Genomic DNA, 20,106 nt, shown 5'->3' with positions numbered 1-20,106 from the left:
AGATTGCATGCAACTTATATCGCAACTTGCATAGATAGAAATATAAAGATCTACTGTAGGAGTTTCTGCATGAGTATGTTTGACATGGAAAATATAATAAATAAAAAAGTGGAGGGAGCAGATTTGGATAAAACAAAATCTCTCTAGATTTCTTTTGAGATAACATTTTTGATTAAATTTATACACACGTACGCGTTTTTAAACGAAATTAAAGTTCGTTAAAAGAAAATTCTTATTGAAGACTGAATTTTCACCAATTTTATTGAAAACGATTTAGATTAGAAGACGATTTGTCCATATCGTTTTTAGAGATTTTTTTTTCTTTTTTTTTTCAAGTTTTCAGTTTGTAAATTGATCATTATCTAAATAAATACGAAATACTAAAACCTACAGTAATGAAACAACTGTGGGAATAAGAAAAGCTAACGTGCGACCATAACCAAGTTATTATGATCACTGATGTAAACTCGCTCCGTGAAGTTGTCGCTAATGTACGCATAGGTTGAAACGCGTATAATCGCATAGAACGAACATATATACTTACACAGACGATCGTAGAAAATACACGTAGACAAACGTCAGTAGTAACACAGCAGCGTGTATCGTCGTTACGACTTGCCACTGTTACAACACAAAATAAAGTAGTAGTAGTTAAAATAGTCCGTGAGTCGCATGAATTTGTTTCCTAGTAAAAGTTATTCTACTTCGAAGTGCGTTATCACCAATATTTCTTGAATTGTAATACGTCCCCCCCCTAATTTAATTATGTTTCTTGTTTACTATGTCAAAAATTACGGGCTAGTTTTACAATAGATAGAGGTACGAAAAAGTGGTGAAAAACAAATATATAACAAATAAATGTTATCACTTATATTATACCTAGCTGGATAAGTTTTTAGTGTTTTCACTTACTTTAAAACGTTTATTCGGTTCGAAAACAAAGTATAGTCTAGCGTTACGTGAGAATAAGAAAAAAATGGTCGCGATGTGACTAACATCTTTGAAGTGTCAATAATGGGTTAAAAATCAAAGATAAAACAAAATACTGGTAAAAACCTACCCAATGAATGTCACGGTAACATTTTTTGTACGTTTGTCCATTGTAAAACAAACTCAAAATCACTACTAGTAGCAATACGATATATCTATATATTTTGAGTTTCTTAAGAGTTTTGGCCGAATTAGAAACGTAAAAAAAAAAAAAAAAAAAATCTAAATTAAAACTAAAATGAGATTACATTCTGAATAATAGATTAAAAAAAAATGCTAACTTCATTACTAACGAATCAATCTTTTTTAAAGTAACAAATTACAAGTAATGAATTAGAAAAATCAAAATATTTTTCTTAAAAACCACAAAAATATTAAGAATAATTACTTAAAATCTTAAGCAAAGTTAGTGGAATTGGTTTTATTATATAAAAATATTCCAAAGTTTATAAAATCAATGGATATTTTTATTTCAAAATATAAGTGTAAATCATTGATTACTAGCCGACTCAAACTCAACAGCAGACGGTGTTTGGTCAGAGTTATTTCTGATATCCGCACTCACTGGTTGGTTCTCAGATTTATTTATCAAACTGTTAGGTGAAAATACAGAATAGTTAAGAAAGCCGAATCCTCATATTAAGAATGGCTTTCTAAATAATAACGTTATTTCAATACGGTCCATAAACTGCAGAAAATTAAGAAAGCCATTCTTAATATGGAAGGAGGGAGGCTTTGTTAACGATTCTGTAGTTTGGCTTAACAAATTAATGAATAAATAAAAATTAGTACAAAACCTGGCAAACCAGAAAAATAAGCGACCCAAAACAGGAAATATTTGTTATCAGGAACTAGATCTGACCGAACACCGTCTGCTACTGACTTAGAGTCGGATATTTTTCTGGTTTGCCATTACTAGGAACAAAATGCTGGATCTGTTAGTGTTGTTCTTACTTAGTGAAGGAGAAGACCTAGAACGAGTCGTTAAAAACTTTTTAGCGTAATCAGGTGGGCCCCTTTTGGGGAGCTGGATTTCCACCTATATTAAAAAACATACCTCGTAAGGGGATAAGTAAATAAAGACTATTTGTAAAACTAGACAGCAGTAATTGCATTACAAACAACTAGAAGACTAGTAGTAAATAAACATCAGGTCTTTCTTTTAATTACTACTACTACTACCACTATTGCTAGTAGTAACTAGTAGTAATAGAGATATTACCTTTACAGCAAACTAATTAAAAATGCACGATAAAGAGTTGATCTGAAAGAGAATAAATAATATTACTAGAAGTAATATAAGCTGTAGTAACTACGTAGCAGCTTACCAGGTGTATAGTAGTAGTAATAGTTCTATCCTCCGAATGGAGGGGTAGTTTATTGGTTGTCGAGTCCTTATTCGTGAGGGAATACACGACCAGGTTACTTTTGTACCCAGTCCAGATTTCCCCTTTTTGAGGAGCAGGATTCTCCACATTAAACCGACCCTGTGCCGGTAAACCAATTGTGCCGCTAATAGAGAATGTCTGCTTCTAACACGGCACCACTCCTACTACACAGAAACTAAAAAAGGTGAATGAGGTTCGGACGGCCGCTAATACTCAATGCTGATTGGCTACATATACTGTCATGTGATTAGTTCCTCTCTCTCTTCAATTTTCCACATTTTTCATTGGTCAATACCATAACTATTACAAGCATTGTTAAAGACATACTCCTCCCTCCTAGACGCATTTTACTCTCTCCATTCTCTCTAATAATAATAATAACATCTCGAAATTTCACACTGTTCCTCAGCAAATATAGTCGCAGTCCTACTTTATACGTCTAAAAGTCCGTAGTGTCTTCAGTACTTCCTTTCTCGAGCACTACTGACTGCGTAAACTTCTTTTTTTATTTTACGTAAAGGCACGTGTGTGTAAATTATCAGTAGTAGTACACTGTACTACTAGTACAGTTAGTTCACTTCGGAGTTTTACTTTTGCTGGACGCATTATGTTTTAATAGTACGGTATCGTGACATAATAATGACAAGAGCGAAAAAGAGAAAGGAGAATGGGAGGCGGTGGCTGAGAAAACTTTACTAATCCGAGACATAGAACGCCATTGTCTTCCGAGACAGACGGATGTCAATTACCACCTCTGACTAGACTGGCTACAATATGTTTACTTACGTCTGCATGCGTTTCGTATCTCTGCATGCAATAAAACATTAGTAAAAAAAAAAAAAAAAAAAAAAAAAAAATGTAGCCTTGTATCAAGGTCACCGATAGACAAAAATGAGATTCTATTGGTGAGATGATTACAGGAAAACAATCTGAAAAAATAAAATAAAAACGACAAAAATATTGTAGATTGATGGATTAGTTTCACATATAAGTTCAATGTAAGATGGTCACCCACTTTCGGACCAAGTGACATTTTAGAGTTCAGGTACAAAATTAAAAGGTAAATTTTGGATACTAAAACAATTGAAGCATGGTCTCAAATCCACGATCTACTTTTTCTTTTTCATTTATATTATTCATCAATTATGATTCATTTTTAAGAAAACTTTTTTTTAATTTTAATTTATTTAAAAACAATGAGAGTAGAAAACATGTTTTAATTATTTAAGTTAAAGGTGATTATATTATTACAATAAAATTATATTAATTACTACAACACAAACGAAGAAAAACGAAAAAATACAAATAAGATTTTAATTAACTTAAAGAAAACTTGGAGTTTAATTAACTTTTCTTGTTGTCTAACATCCGCGCATTATAATAATTAATCTGTTTCCATTGTAATGATATAATTTTAATTTTCATTAAAAAAATAAAAAATAACTTAAATGATTTCCACCAATGTTGATTTTGAATAAATAAAAATTAAAAACCCATTTTTCGGTATTTTTTTAGATTAGGTCCACCTCCACAATTTTTTTAAATGACAACTTCTATAGGTTTTCGACTATGCTGAATACGAAAATAGCATTGAGATTTTACAGAAATAAGTAGTTATCGAGATATAAAAAGTTGTATTATGCATTTTATTCTTTGGCGGCCATCTTTTTACGCGCGTGCCATAAATAAATCTACTCATCTATGACTGACACTGCACGCGCATAAAAAGATGGCCGCCAAAGAATACAATGCATAATACAACTTTTTATATCTCGATAACTACTTATTTCAGCAAAATTTCAATGCTATTTTCGTATTCAGCATTATCGAAAACCTATAAAAGTTGTCATTTAAAAGAAAATTGTGGAGGTGGACTTAATCTGAAAATTTACCGAATTTTCTTTCTTAAAAATTATTATAAATAATAATTAATGCCGAACAAAGAAAAAGTAAACCGTGTAATTGAGAACATTTTTCGATTGTGTGGGTTTTAGTGTATCAAATTGATCTTTCAATTTGGTATCAGAGCATGAACATTTTTAATGATATGTATTCATTTTTTTTTTTTTTTTAAATTTTAACCATTTTCTTAATTTCTAGAAAATTGATTGTGTGTGTGTTTCGGGGATTTTTTTCTGCTTACATTAAAACAAATAAGTGATGTTTTTTTTCTTCTATTGGTCAGGCACTTATACCCACCCCGTCGCTCTACCAGAATTACTGATCAGTCTGTTCATCCCTAAAATCGCACGAGTTAGCCTGTCGTGGTGTGCTAGTTCACTGCTCTCATTTTGTAACCAAAACACGCCTTCAACAGAAACCTGACATTCTTCAAAATACGCTACAGACACGCGGGCTAAAAATAGCAAGGCCTTTCTCAAACAACAAGGAAAAAACACAAAACTCATTTTTTTCGCAACGAACAAAATAACAGAATTTTTACTATTGGATGGAGAATAAACAGGCAATAAACGCCACAGACATTTTTGCCAGTAAGCAACTTGGCCAAAAATGATTTTGATTCATTTGTTAAGCGACACCGTCGACTGTAGTATAACTAGCTTTCGATCAAACAAGCATCTTTTCAGTAAATCAGCAAGAATGGCCCTGCGTATTTGTTTGAAACATGTTTGATCTTAGGCACCAACAGAAAGAAAAGTCCCTTAGTTGTGAGAATGAGTCACATTCTCCATTTATTTTAGGTGTTAGAATTTCTCCAGAATGCCCTTTCCCCGATAAAGTTATTTTCATTCCTCGGTCGTCCTCGTCCTCTCTCTCGATGGTGCTTATTCTGGAGGTCACCACATGCTCCAAGAACACCCTCCCATCTCTCTTTTGCTCGTAGACTACCCCCCCTCTCTCTCTCTCTCTCTCTCTCTCTCTCTTAGGAAGTGTCTTTCTTGTTTTCGACAATAGCCTGAAAACACCGATCACTTCAACAACTAGAATGTAGTTAGCATTACGAGTAGATCATTTCTTTTCCTTATTGTTATTTTTCTTTATTTTGGGATGTTTTAAGGACATCCCATCCACTATCATTCGCCACTTTTTCTTTTCGTTTCATGTTTATTTGTTTTGTTTTTTTTGTTTTTTTTTTGTTTTTTTTATGATTGTACTAGTGTTGGGACCATTAATTGGAATTAAAAAAAAAAAAAAAAACGAAACTTTTTGGGGTATCAAAATCGGTATTGGAATCAAGAAAATTATAGTGTACTTTCCGATTCCAAACCGATTCTTTAAATTATTTTTTTTACAATAAAAAATGAAACAAACACATATTGTTTTGTTTTTTAATTAGAAGTTGTTTATTTACAACATAAGACTGAAAAGGCCCACAGAATGTGTTATAAATCTCATTTACAGATTTAACATTGATTCACAGAGTTCAATTTATATATTGGTCATTTATCGAGAGATAACTTGCCTGTTCCCTTTGTAAACCTTTCGCATCTATTGGCTAAATGTCTATATGCCCCCATTCGAGAGAGTTCACTTGATTATTAAAACGTTTTAAATGCTCTGGATGGGGTTTTTCAAATTTAGTTGGCGCCAGCTGTACATTGGCAGTGTCTGTCATCAGCTTCTGAAATAATTAAAGTTTTATGGCACTTCTCTTTGGACGAAAGTGAAAAATATTGATGAAAATCTCCAATAAGTTTATCAAAATCTTGGATAAGATACATAAAGAGAAAACATTCTGAAGAGTTTCTTAATTAAAAAGGAAATTATATCTATATTTAAACTTATACACCTAGCCCAAAAAGAAGAATTGGATTAGGACATTTATAACTGTAATCAATAGAAAAAGAAAAGAAATGATAACAAATAAATATTACCAAAGGTAAGACTCTTTTACATACCTGAATAAATTTATTTGTGTTTAAACTTCTTTCAAAGCGTGTTTTTGGTTCGAAACAAACTTAGTGTCTCCTCTTTGAATTAGAATTTAAAACATGGCTGTCACTAACCCCAGCAGAAGAACCATTGATAACCACTCAAAATTGAGAATTAAACAAATGCTGGTAGATACACATAAATAAATGTTAACAATCAATCGAAAATGTTATGTTGTACGAGTATTATGTTTAATTTTCGATTTTTGAGCGATTAAGCAAGAATGGGCTGGAAATGAATATAATTTTACATTAATTTTATGTGTGAAACAGTTTTCCTACACAAGATTTAAAAATAATGTTTGTTTGTTTTTCTTTTCACTACATAATCATTTTAAAAAGTGATTTAGCTAAAGGGATGAATATATTTGCTGCTACTGCTATTATAAATTATTATTATTATTATTATTATTATTAAATTATTAGTTTTAGTAGTAGTAGTAGTAGTATCTGTAATTTGTTTTTCTTTTACAATAACACAAATCAATCGACCAAACGTGGATATTGTGAGAAAATAATATGAAAAGGTACAGAATAGTTAACAGAAATCCCTCCTAATATTAAGAATGCTTCTTTTTTTTTTTTTTTTTAAATAATATGTTATTATGTAGAAACTCATTCTTGACATAGGATGTGTTTTCTTAACTAATCTCTCCCTACACTATTTTCTTATCGTGCATACCAATCGTCAAGTAATTCTTTTTTTGGACGCCAGCATGCCATTTCTATCTGCTATTTTGGTCCGCACAAAAAGTACACCAGTGCACCAAATTTCATACCGTCATAAAACAAATTTCTACAGAAAAAAATTTATTTTTACATTTTTATTTAGCGAATAAAAATAAAAGTATATATGAAAAACCACATTTATTATTTTTAAAAATTCAACAACGGAGCTAAAGTTGATGTTTTGCTTCTAAAACAATATTAACTTTTTTGATAAATCTCTGTGTGATGTATTGAGAAAATATTTTTTCTAATGAATAAAACGAATGAAGTTTATTTTTACAAGAATCTGCAACATTTATCTAGCCAATAAATATAAAATTACATATAAAATACCACGTTTATAATTTTTAAAAAATACAACTTATATTCTAATACTGTGACCTATGCTCGGTCACGAACCCAATGTGACCTGCGCTTGTCCTTCACAGAGGATCCTTTGCAAGGTATCTCAGCATAGTAGGACCCGTTGATCGATTTTGTCGGAGTCGAATTTATCTTCGGATTGATATGCCGCTGTCATGCTGGAAGTGAATAAATCTCATGCACACGAAAGAAAGACAGACTCAGTTATCTATTCTACTGGTTAATTCAAGATAGATATACACCGTATTTACTTGTATACAATTGTTCAAATGTTGATTTTGACAAAACTCTGCTGAGTCCGAATTAGATTAATTACTCTCAGTTTTACAGTGATGGCGGTTCGAGAGGGGGGCGGGGGGTGATGACCCTTCGATTATATTTGGTTTCTCTCAAATCTCAGCTCCAACTGACGATTTTGGCGCGGGGACTTGCTTATGTAGTGAGGTGACAGGATAGGTCGAGGCTGCTTCCTGGACCAATCGCAACTAATTACGTCACCTCATGGAAATTCCCTATTCCCCGTATACACCTGCGATTCTGCAAACTCTCTTAGGCCTGTTTCTCACGATCGGAAAGTTAACCCCATGACCTCTTTATCTGGTTCTGCACTCAGAGGTCAGACAACTCTGAGTCAGCGCATCAGGAACGAAATTATATTTCATTATGCCCCTCAAAGTGACATCAAGTTGTTGTTTTCACCAAACAATAAAATTTATAGCTCAAATCTTTTTTTTCAGCAGGGTTGGATGCCGTCACCCGGGCATACAACAATACTTAACAAATAAACAATCATATCTGCCCAACATTCTCCAGTGTTTCGGGAGCCTCAGCCTTCCCCCGGTGAGGAGCCCAATCACTCCCTAGGACATTCACATCACAATACACCTAAAAAAAGAAAAACACAATTCTCCACTTTTAGGTGATTACATGTAAACAGCTTGAAAAATTTAGTGGGAAAAATAAAATAAAACATCAAATAATAAGTTCTGTATATAAATTTTATGCAAAATGATCACGCCTTATTGATAAGACAGAAATGAGTCAAAATGTGTCCAGTTTAAAACATGATAGACAGGAGGATTGCAAAAGTAATGGTTGGAAATCTATTACGACTGTGCCAATTGTTATTCTATTTATATTTGATGAAGAAAACCTCAAATAAAATGTATCACATTCTCAGATATAGCATTGACTCTCGAATCCTAGTTTAATTTGCTTTTATTAGTTTTTATGGTAAGCAAAGTAAATATTCTAGAATCCACTTGCCTATTCAATATCACAGATTTTAACAAGCTTTTTGCACCTATTTAATAAACGGCCATATGGTGATTATTAGAGACTTCACACTTTAATATCAAAAGATTTAAAATGTTGGGAATTTTTTTATGGTGCTGCTTTGACCTTGGCGTTGTTTGATAACCACATCCTCTGAAATATTTCATGCTTCCTTATATTTTTTTTTGGTTTTGGCACAACTGAAAAATATAGATAAAAATCTCAGAAGTTTATAAAAACCTTGGATAGAATATATAAGGAGCAAACATTTAGAAGTTTGTTAACTAAAAAAAAAAACACTTCTATTTACATTTAAAATACCCCAAACATATGAGATTCTATTTTTTTAGGTGATCATGTGTGAACACACGAAAACGTTATTTTAGAATTTAGAATGGGGTTGTGCATATAAATATAATGTAAAATGATTCAATTTCTGGTACATTCTAACTTTTTAAGCAGTTAAGTAATTTTTACCACTAATTCTAAATCCGATAAGCAAAACTGTAAAATCGTATGTATTTTTATGACTGAATGAAATTTGGCACACTGACATCTTTCGGCATAATTTTTGTACAAACCAAAATGGTGGATTGAAATCTGACGTCCGGGTATGCTGGCGTCTCAAAACCGAATTACAAATTATTTTACGTTAAATTTATATTCGAAATTGATCTTCCACTCTAAATACTAAACTGATGGATTTTCTTTCCGTCAAGTTTTTTAAGGGTTTCACACATAATCACCTATTATATATATTATATTATTATTGTTATTGACTCACTATGAGTAGTCACGCCATCACTTTGAGAACAACTTGTTGTGTTCTCTGGAGTCTGAATGACAAGTCTCCCCAGATTTCCAGTACTTTCCACTTCTTTCAATAACCTTTGCAAAAGAATTTGTGTTATCACAACAGCCACTTACTATTGATTTTTCGTTGGTGGAAATCATTGGTCTTTACTGGAAGTTGATTGGCAATATATTATTATTATTATTATTTGCATTTTGTTTTTGTTTTTGTTTTTTTTTTACAGCAAAGCAAATCAATTTAATAATCTACCAATTTTTCTAATTAAAATAAAATTTTAACTTCATTCATAGAGAGAAGGCACAGAAGAGTTAACAAAGCTCACACCCTCCCCATGTTAAAAATGGTTTTCTAAATAGTAGTATTATTATTTAGAAATTTGTTCTTAATAATGGGAAGGGGCGTTGTTAAATATTTATTCTTATATCGTTGTCTCATTTTGTCTACCAATCATCGACTATTTTCAACTGTTTATGAAAACTTTCAAGTATCATGTTGTACACTAATGATGAACGGATACATTCTGGCTTTTTTTTTAAATCAAAATAAATCTTTTGCTGCCTTACAATTTTCAATCAATTACAAGGAAAACATTTGAGAAAAGTATATGAAAATTACCTGCAGGTTTATGTAATAATTTAAAAATTTCCAAAAAAATAAACAAATTTCTAATTAAATATTTATAAATTTTAAAAGAATCGGAATTGGAATTGGAAATCATATCGGAGTTGGAAATTTAGAACAGAATCAGTAATTGTATCAGAATTGGGAAAAATTTATGAATCGTCCCATCGCTAGTTTGTACATATGTTTCATAATTTAAAATATAAAAAAATGGTAATTTTGTTTATAAATAAAAATGTATTTATGTTTTGTGAATAAAATTTAAAAAAACGTTTATTCCTGTGGGGATATTTTAAATAGCTTAAGCCCACAGAGTGAAAAACTAGCTAAGGGAATAGACAAAGTGGATGACCCCCGACCCTCATTCTCTCCCTCTATTCACATTGTTTTAAGGACCCCCTCATTCTTTATATACATTTTGTGTTGTATAAAAAATGGGAAGTGGATCCTTAGTAATAAAAAAAGGACGTCAGGAAGCAAAGAACCTCCAGAATTGCAACTTTGAAATGATCAGTGAAGTTGATCGAGCCCAACAGCTGGGGGGGGGGGGTCAGCAGTCATAGTAGAGGTTGTTCAAAACTTTTTTTTAGGGCTAACTACCATAAACAAATAATGCGATTCAAACAGCCCTTTTCAAGGCCAATTTTTTACAAACTACCTTAATGCGGTGATACCCACTTCACTCTCCGCTACTGTCTGCCTGCTGAGACTCCTTTTTTACAGCCAGCACTCCAATGGCTCCAGCTCACTCCTCCAACTTCCAGCATCACCAGTTCACTTCTGCAACTTCCAGCGACTCTCGCAGCCTCCACCACCAGCTCCTGCAGCCCTTGACATCAAGCTATCAGCTTTGGTTCTCGTCGATGTCCAACTATTCATTCCAGTGCCTGTTGACTTTCAGCTACCTGTTCCAGTGTCCACTGACATCCAATTACCCGTTTCCAGCATTAGATCCTGTCTATATGACTCTGATCAACCTGAGACACATCATCCTATCTCAGGGACACAAGAATCTCAATCCCATGAGACACGCGTTATCGCTCCAGGTGATTCTGATATCCATTGCCGTACATTTGAACCTTTTCTTGTTGAAAAATAAATAAAACAATACCCATCGTCTTTAACCGATCATCTGTGTTTGTCATCTCTCTTTGCTAAAGCTATCACCTTTCTTACTTTGTGTTTACTTTTTAATTGTACGGTTGATTGGCATCTTCACATTCTTTGGTCTTTTGCAATCAGTGAATTATAGTGTATCATGATCGTCCTCACATTTTTGTACTTACCTCTATGGGGCATACCTTTTTTACATAAGGTCGCTCCTGGATCACTGGCAATTAATAAGTCATGCACATAGAGTCTAAAAAGAAAAGTCTCAGCTTCAATTTGCACGAATACAGCGAATAAGCAAACCTATTGCTTGAAGTTTTTGTTAGTTTTTGTTTGGTAAAGTAATCTTTTAGTAATAATACAATTGTTAAATAATGTGTTTTCAGCGTAAAAAAAATACCCAAGATTTGTTACTGCTTCCCCAAAATACACGCATAAATTTATCTCCCTCAAAAATATTTTATCCAGAAAAAGGTAATCATTATCAACTGCTGACCCAGAAGTGAGAAACAAATTTACATGAAATTTACATATCACACTGATCAGTTATTGCATATATAGCAAGACTAAGCAAGACTTGGACAGGAACATAGTTTAGAAAAAGGTAGTTGTATTTGGAACAAAATAGAATACAAGGGGCGTGCAATAAGTAATGCCACTGGCCCACTTCCCATAGCAGTAGAGCAACGAAACTTGGCACAGTTATTAGTCTTTCTCTACATAGGAATCACCCAGAGTTATGCATTTCTCCCATCGTTTGATGCAGCTCTGGAGACCGTTTTTGTAGAACACCCCAGGTTGGTCCTCCAACCACGACGTGACTTCAGAACTAAAGGCTGTATCACCCGGGAAACACTTTCCTTTCAAAAACAACTTCATGGCTGGGAAGAAGTGAAAGTCAGAGGGTGCAAGGTCAGGAGAGTAGGGAGCATGGGGAGAATTTCATAACCACACGCCCGTGCTTCTGATCTGGCGACATGCGAGTTGTGGACTGGAGCGTTGTCCTGCAAGAGGAGGGTACCTTTGCTGATCTTGCCCCGCCTCTTGATTTTGATAGCTTCCCTTAATTTCCTCAAAAGTGAAGCATAATAGGCTCCTGTAATTGTGGTACCCTTTGCCAGGAAATCTGTCATCACTACTCTGTCCTTGTTCCAGAAGACTGTGAGCATAACCTTGCCAGCGGAGGGCTGCACCCTTGCCTTCTTTGGAGGTGGTGAGTCCAACTGCTTTCACTGCATTGACTGGACTTTGGTCTCTGGATCATAGTGATAGATCCAGATTTCATCCTGTGTAATCAGTCTTTTGAAAAACTTTGACTCATCTTCTTGGCACATCTCCAAATTCAACCTCGAGCACTCAACGCGTTCTCGCTTCTGGAATAGTGTGCGCAACCTGGGAATCCATCTGACAGACACCTTATGCATATGCAAACGGTCATGAATGATAGTTTCCACAGACCCTGTACTAATCTTGACATCTTAGGCTATTTGGCGAATAGTAATGCGCCGATCTTCCAAAATGGCAGCCTCAACTTGACGGACAGAAGCCTCATCAATGGCAGAAGGGGGGGGGCGACCAGGTCTGGAAGCTGTTTCCACAAACTTCCGGCCATGTTTGAATTCACGATGCCAGCATTTTACAAGGTTATATGATGGGGCATTATCACCATAAGTTTCTTTCATTTCATCAAAAGTTTCCTGTTGTGTGCGTCCTTTCAAATACAAAAACTGGATCACTGCTCGACATTCAACAGGCTCCATTTCACACCTGACTCAGTTCAAACACCTGTAAAACAGAAACCACAATTAGTTCAGAGCTGTAATTTGCCACATAACCCATAGAGATATAAATCATTGCACATGCAAAATTTCAGCTAGATCAGACAACTGGAAGTGGGCCAGGAGCATTACTTATTGCACGCCCCTCGTACATGGTGTACTTACATTGCGAGTGAAACAGTCGCATTTGCGAGTGATTTTCAAAGTGGCGACTAGAAATAATGAAACGCTTATCTTTTGGCGATTGTATTTCTTTCACTGATAATCTTCCAAGGTTCATTCTGAGTGATAAATATCTTTTCAACTTTTTTTAATAAAACGAACAAAGTAAAATTATTTAAACAATAAAAGTTTAATAGAACAATGTACTCTTCTTTTTAACGAAGGCTGTTTAAAAAACATCTGAAGAAATCAGAATGTTTATACCTTCAAGTATCAACATAAAACCTGTTGTATATTTAGAATTACACTTATTTAAAAATATACAAAAAATCTTTATGATGTATATACTCGTCACAGAACAAACATGTCAGATTCTAAAAATCATGTGGGTTTGGCTAGTAACTTTTCTATTTGGCTAGTAAACGACAATATTTAGTTGTCAAAGGTCAACTAAAGATAAATTTGTCCATAGAGCCCTGACTTAGCACCAATATAGCATACCAGAGCATTTGCGTCCACCTGACAGCTAAAAAGCCATCGAAATGACTCAGTTAATCAGACTGGTTGTCGAGGTTGGAACCTTGACTGGCGTACTATGAAAGGCGTCCCAGACTGGTACTTCTCGGTATATTTATACCAGTTGGTGTATGGGTGAGTCCCCACAGAACCTCCATTCCAAGCCTTTTTGCAATGTAAAAAGCCGTTAATATCTTTACCTGCCTTGTTTAGATGAATACAATTAAAAAAAAGAAAGGTACATTTCATGCTTGTGGCGATCATCTAATTTGTAATGAATCCTATGATATTATTACCGCAAGTAGAAAATATATACGTACATAAGACTGAATTTGTGTTTAACCGTGACCAACGTTGTAGATGGCCGTTGCACTAAAGACATGTAACCGGCTAATGTCATAGAATAAAATCTGAAATTAAGTCGTATCAAATTGTAAAAAGTAATTAAAGAGAATCGTCCTTAGACTGTATTTTTCTAAAGACAATGAATTATTTTTCACTTGAACACATGTAATTAAAAGAGAGAATTTTTTTTTTCCTGGGAAATACAGTAAAGTCAGAGATATTTATAGTTTTTAAAAGTTTATTTATTATTAAAATTTCAAATTTAGGAAAGCTAAAACCATATATGCTTTTTTTTCTTTGCAACTATTTATTTATCTTTATAGATAAAACAAATATTTATTTTTCAAATAAATTTTTAAATGAGTTTTATTTATTATGAGTGTGATTTATTTTTTCTTTTAACTGTATTAGTTTTTAACACTATGCCTTGTTTGATGTGCAAGTAAAAATAATCTTTTAGTTATAAAACAAAAAATAGTTTTCTCACGTGTTCTTGGTGTATCAAAGTACAATTTGATCTGTTTATTTATAATATATGCTTATTTACAACTGACTGGTCTTCTACACAGACCATATAAGTTCCTTCATTATCCTCGATTTATATTTAAACCATGTTTAATTCATTGTAATGGATTTTTATTTAAACCATATTTTAGTGCAAAAGTAAAAATGAAAACAAATCTAGTGGACATACACGTGAAAAGCATGTGTAAATGAAAGTTACACCAGAAAAATAAAGTAACTGTCTTTATAAACAAGTGATAGCTATAAAAAATTTAAAAAAAAACAACAACAAAAAATAAAAAATAAAATAAGACAAAAACAAACAAACTATAGCTCAAGTTTATAAAGATGGCGACTGTGTTTTTTTCAACAGTTTTCATTTCATTGTTTCACACGTATGATGTAACTTGTTATGACTTGCTTTTTATTAGTTCCGTACTTATGCAGAGAAGGTAGTTCTGAAATAATAACTTTACTATTTAGAAACCTATGCTTAATATGGGGACGGGAAGGTATTTTGTAAGTATTCTGTACTTTCACCTAATAATTTGATAAAAAAAGATACCATAAAACTTGAATTTAACTTGAAAATACTATTTAAAAATAGCACGTTACCTTCTCTGTATAAGCACCATAATTTCTTTTAAAAACATGGTTTTCGTGATTAAAAAGTTTAGGAGCAGTGTCGAAACTCATTTCACTAAATAATTTATGCGAATGAAATAAGAATTTCATTTATTTACAGGATGTCCATAAAGTCCGTGTGCACTTTAAAAAATTTATAACTTTATTTGTATTTGCAATAGAAATAATCTGTAAAGTTAGCCGTGCATAATGATCCTCTTCTAACAACTGTTGATGTAATTGAATTTTGTAAGCTTTCATATGAAGTTTTGCCCGCAGAATCTTATGCACAGTAGACTTTGGCAGCCCGAGCTCCAATGATGCCCGTCTTACAAACTTTCTTGGACTTGCAGTAAAGGATTCTTCTATGGAAGTAACACTTTCGTCACTGACACATGGCCTTCCAGACAGTGGTTTATCATGAACAGAGCTTGTCTCTTTAAATTTTTTCATCCATTTAACACTGGTGTTCCTATGAGGCGCTTTTTCATTGTATTCAATTCTAAACTTTCTTTGTACAGCAATAGTAGATTTCAATTCAGCCAACCAAAGGACACAGTTTACTTTTTCCTTAATTGAAGCCATGGGATCAAATTGATTCTGAAAAACAAAAGAAAATATTTTTTATTTATTTTTTACTTATCTAAAAATTGTTACGAATTTTGTGGTGAAAAATTATTCAATAACTATACTTAAAACTAGATACATGAAACTTTATAACATTTTTTATAGATTATTTCTATCGCAAATATAAATAAAGTTATAAATATTTTAAAGTGCACACGAACTTTATGGACACCCTGTATTTGGTGTAAATAAGCTTTCTTGAAAAGAAAACGGAGATTATGTCTCGTTTCTTAAATTTTGCTTGAGATCTCATACCCTGCTTTAACCCCTTCGTGTATGTAACACACACACACATACACACATGTATACATAAGTGTTCAGTTTTCTAGAACTTTGTGGTAGTATATAATGTGAACTTATTGCGTCGCATTCCATCGAAAATATTCGTCAAACTAACAGTTAGCCTGGCGAATTCTTTTACTTGGAAGAAAAAAACGTTTATGACTGGCCATAAGTATGTATTTTGACACTATTAAATATATACACACACAAATGCTTATATATTTACAGAATATTGTGGTTTCTTACTACACAAGATTGCCAGCTATGGAATAGTTGGAAACGTCTTCTCAATTATTAAATACTTTATCTCTGATAGATATATAAGAGTAATCGTTGATAGTCAGAAATCAGAAGCCCATAGTATCAATGCCGGCGTCCCTCAGAGTTCCATCCTGGGCCCAACTCTCTTACTGATCTCCATCAATGATCTCCCAAATCACATTCTTAGATCATTTTTAGACATTTATACTGACGACACCACAATCTATGGTAACACTTCAAAAGTCAGCAATGCCCAAGATCTTTTTGATTCTCTCTCTTCTCATCTTGAACACGTGGTGCCATGGAGAAAAAGGTGGCTGGTTTATTCTAATGCATTTAAAACCAAGCTTCTCTCTTTTCATTATAATCGTTCTGACATCCATCAGGCCCCAATTGAAATAAATGGCTCTTGTCTTGGGGAAGCACTATGTCTTGACAAGCTTCTGAACTTTACTCCTGACCTGAAATAGAACACGTACATCAAATCTGTTGCCAAAATCGCGGGAAAAATGGTTGGATTATTCTATCACTCCAGTAGGAATCTCGCTGCCAACACAATCCTCTATCTATATAAGAGCCAAGTACATCCTAACATGGAGCACTGTTGCTACATCTGGGCAGTGGCTGCTTAGTGCGCCATATCCTGTCTCGATAGAGTTCAAAACCAGCTTCAAAACCTAAAAGGTGATACACTTTTTTCGGCAGTCTTGCAGTTAAGTCCCGGCAAAGTTCCACAACTCTAGAAGGGTCACATCAGTATTTTACACCGTCAAATAACGAATATTATGAATTATTAGTTTTAAAATAAAAATAAAAACGATTAAAGTTTTAAAAATAAAACAAATATGTAATTAATATAAAATATATTATATAATTAATATAAAAATATATGAAAATTTGTTCCATTCCCATCTAATGGAAGAGTTGTGGAGATGGCGTGAGAAAAGACACGCATTTCCACAAATTATTAAAAGCATAAGACAACAATGCACTTTTTAAGAAATGTTTAATTTTCAAAGTTGTTTTATTTTACATAAATTTATATTTTGTTATGTGGTTCATTACTTCAGATTTTATTTTCTTCGTTTTTCTGTTAAGACAATAATACACTTTCTAAAAATTGTTTCATTTTTCTGTTAAATAAATAGTTATAAATATATAGAAATGTATATTTTGTTCGTTTACTTTATTTAATCAAGTGCTTACTTCCAATAGTAAAATATTTTTTATATTAATTATTTTTTTTATTTTAAAACTTTAAAACTAATAATTCGTAATATTCATGATTTGACGGTATAAAATACTGATGTGACCCTTCTAGAGTTGTCGAACTTTGCCGGGACTTAACTGCAAGACTGCCCTTTTTTCTTTTCTGCAGCTTCTTTCTCACAGAAGAGACATTGTGAACCTGCCTATGCTTTATCGTTATTTTCATGGCATGTACTCGCTTGAACTCCAATCTACAGTTCCCCTCCTTGCCAAACTTTCACAAAAACACTCGACTAGTTACAACCACTATCAACAGTTTCCTCCATTCTCTATTTGTGCTTAAATATAAACGTAGATTTCACAAACATAGTCTTTTTTATGGAACTATCCGCCTGTAGAACACAGTTCCATTGGCCTGATTCTCGGCCGACTACAGTATAGTAGTCTTCAAGTCTAATGTAAACAAGTTCTTGTTGAACCATCCTCTTAAATAATCAAATGGTTCCCATTAATGATTACTACACTACCAGATTACATTCCTTAACCCTTATCCCTGAGTGGCATTCAGGCCTTGATAAGTGGTGACTTCTTTGTAAAAAAAGAATGATAATGGTATTTTTATCTGAAAAGAAATAACACCTATTTTATTAGCAAAAAGCGTAACCATGCAAAAGTTGTGGTTTTAAAATTGAAGGAAATAATAACAAGTGACGCATGCATGGTCCCCGGTGAGTGGACAGTGAACCAGGAATAAAAAAATAAATGTTCAGCATTTGCCGTCCATCCATTTAGATTCTGGACCATGCAGTAGCTTCTGGTGGGGCCTCTCGATGCCATATTAGTGGGTAATTGTTACGGCTTTACCTTTTCATGTGCTAGAAAAAAAAAAAAAAAATTCTTCATTTCTATTTCTCTCTTACTTTCCCTCTCTGCCCTGCTTCAGGCATGTCTGTCGACCTAGTCCACAAATTCCAAAACACCATCATGAAAAGTCTCAATAAAAAACACACGATTAAACCTGGATCTCCAACTTCTAACGTAGACCCCCACTACCAGGTCTTCTTCTCTAACATCAGGGGTCTACGTTCTAACCTTCCAGAGGTTGAAACCCAATTACAGGAGACTAAACCAGACATATTATATCTAAGTGAAACTGGCATTGGACAGACCATTTCCCTAGATGAGTTCATAATTAAAGGATACTGTAATTTAACTTCCAAATCTGACCCCCCAAGATCGCCATGGGCATGGAATATGTGCCTATATAAAAGATGGCTTTCCATATGGTAGGGACATCTCCAGAGAAGATCCTAACTTACCCTATATGTGCTTTCGGGTTGCACTAGCTCAAACTACTGCATTTATATTTGCTCTCTATCGGCCCCACTACAGCGGAGTTACTATCTTTAAAAGCATATCTGAGAAAATTGACCACACCCTATCTGCTTATCCTTCAGCTAATATTCACATCTGTGGAGACTTCAATGTTCACAATGTGGAATGGTTAACTCACTCAAAAAAGACCGATGATGAGGGAAGGTTCTGTCATGATTTCTCCATTGCTTATAATCTCACTCAGATTGTTCACGAACCCACCCGTGTTCCCGATACTGACAGCCAGTATACAAGTCTCCAAGACCTCTTTCTCACAACTTGCCCTGAACTGTGTTCAGCTTCTGTTCTGTATCCACTTGGATCTTCCGACCACTCTGTTGTATCAGTTAAGATAAAAATGAAATGTAATAAGTCCCCAAATGTACCTCTCCATCGTACAGTATATCGATACTCTATGACTGACTGGGATAGCTTCCGCACATTTATATCAGTTCTACCTCTGTGTTCCATGTTTAAAAAGGATGTGTCCTCTATAGTATCAGACCTGACAGAATGGTTAATTGTAGGTATAGACCATTTCATACCCTCGAAAAATTCTAGCAAAAACTTAACAGTCAGCCGCGGTTATCTCCGAAATCACTTTTTCCATAGCTTCCAACGTAATAGATGTACTGAGACTAAAGCCACTTTCAGGACTGCCAGCAACCACTGTAAAAGAACGCAAGAGAGTTGTATGCTCAGTCCGTCAAGTCCAAAGTATCTGAGCAGTGGCTTGGTTCCCACCAGTTTTGGCAAATAGCAAACTAAATCCTGAACAGAAGTGTGTGCTCTATCCCAATTCTCATAAATGGACCTGAGGTAATCTCGTCAGCATCAGACCAAGCCAAACTCTTTGCCAAGAACTTTGCAGCTAATTCTAACCTTTGCGACCAAGGCTGCCAACCTCCAATATTTCCTCCTGTATCAGAAAACATGCTATATGATATACAAATATCTGTACATGATGTTGCCAAACTAATCAAAAGCCTTGATTCCAGTAAAGCAACCGGCCCTGAGGTATTCCAATTATAGTACTCAAAAGACTTCAACCAGAACTTTGCGCTCATCCTTACAAAACTGTTTAAACGTTGTCTTAAGGAGAATTGCTTCCCGTCACCCTGGAAAATTTCATCAGTATGCCCCGTATTTAAGAATTCAGGTGATCGCTCATCCTCCTCTCAGTACAGACCAATAAGTCTCCTGTTCGTCATGAGTAAGTTGCTGGAATCTGTGTTAAATAC

Source organism: Euprymna scolopes, chromosome 6 (assembly GCF_053919585.1).
Source record: "Euprymna scolopes isolate OS-2025 chromosome 6, ASM5391958v1, whole genome shotgun sequence".
NCBI lineage: Eukaryota > Metazoa > Mollusca > Cephalopoda > Sepiida > Sepiolidae > Euprymna > Euprymna scolopes.
Note: the sequence above shows the minus strand (reverse complement) of the source record.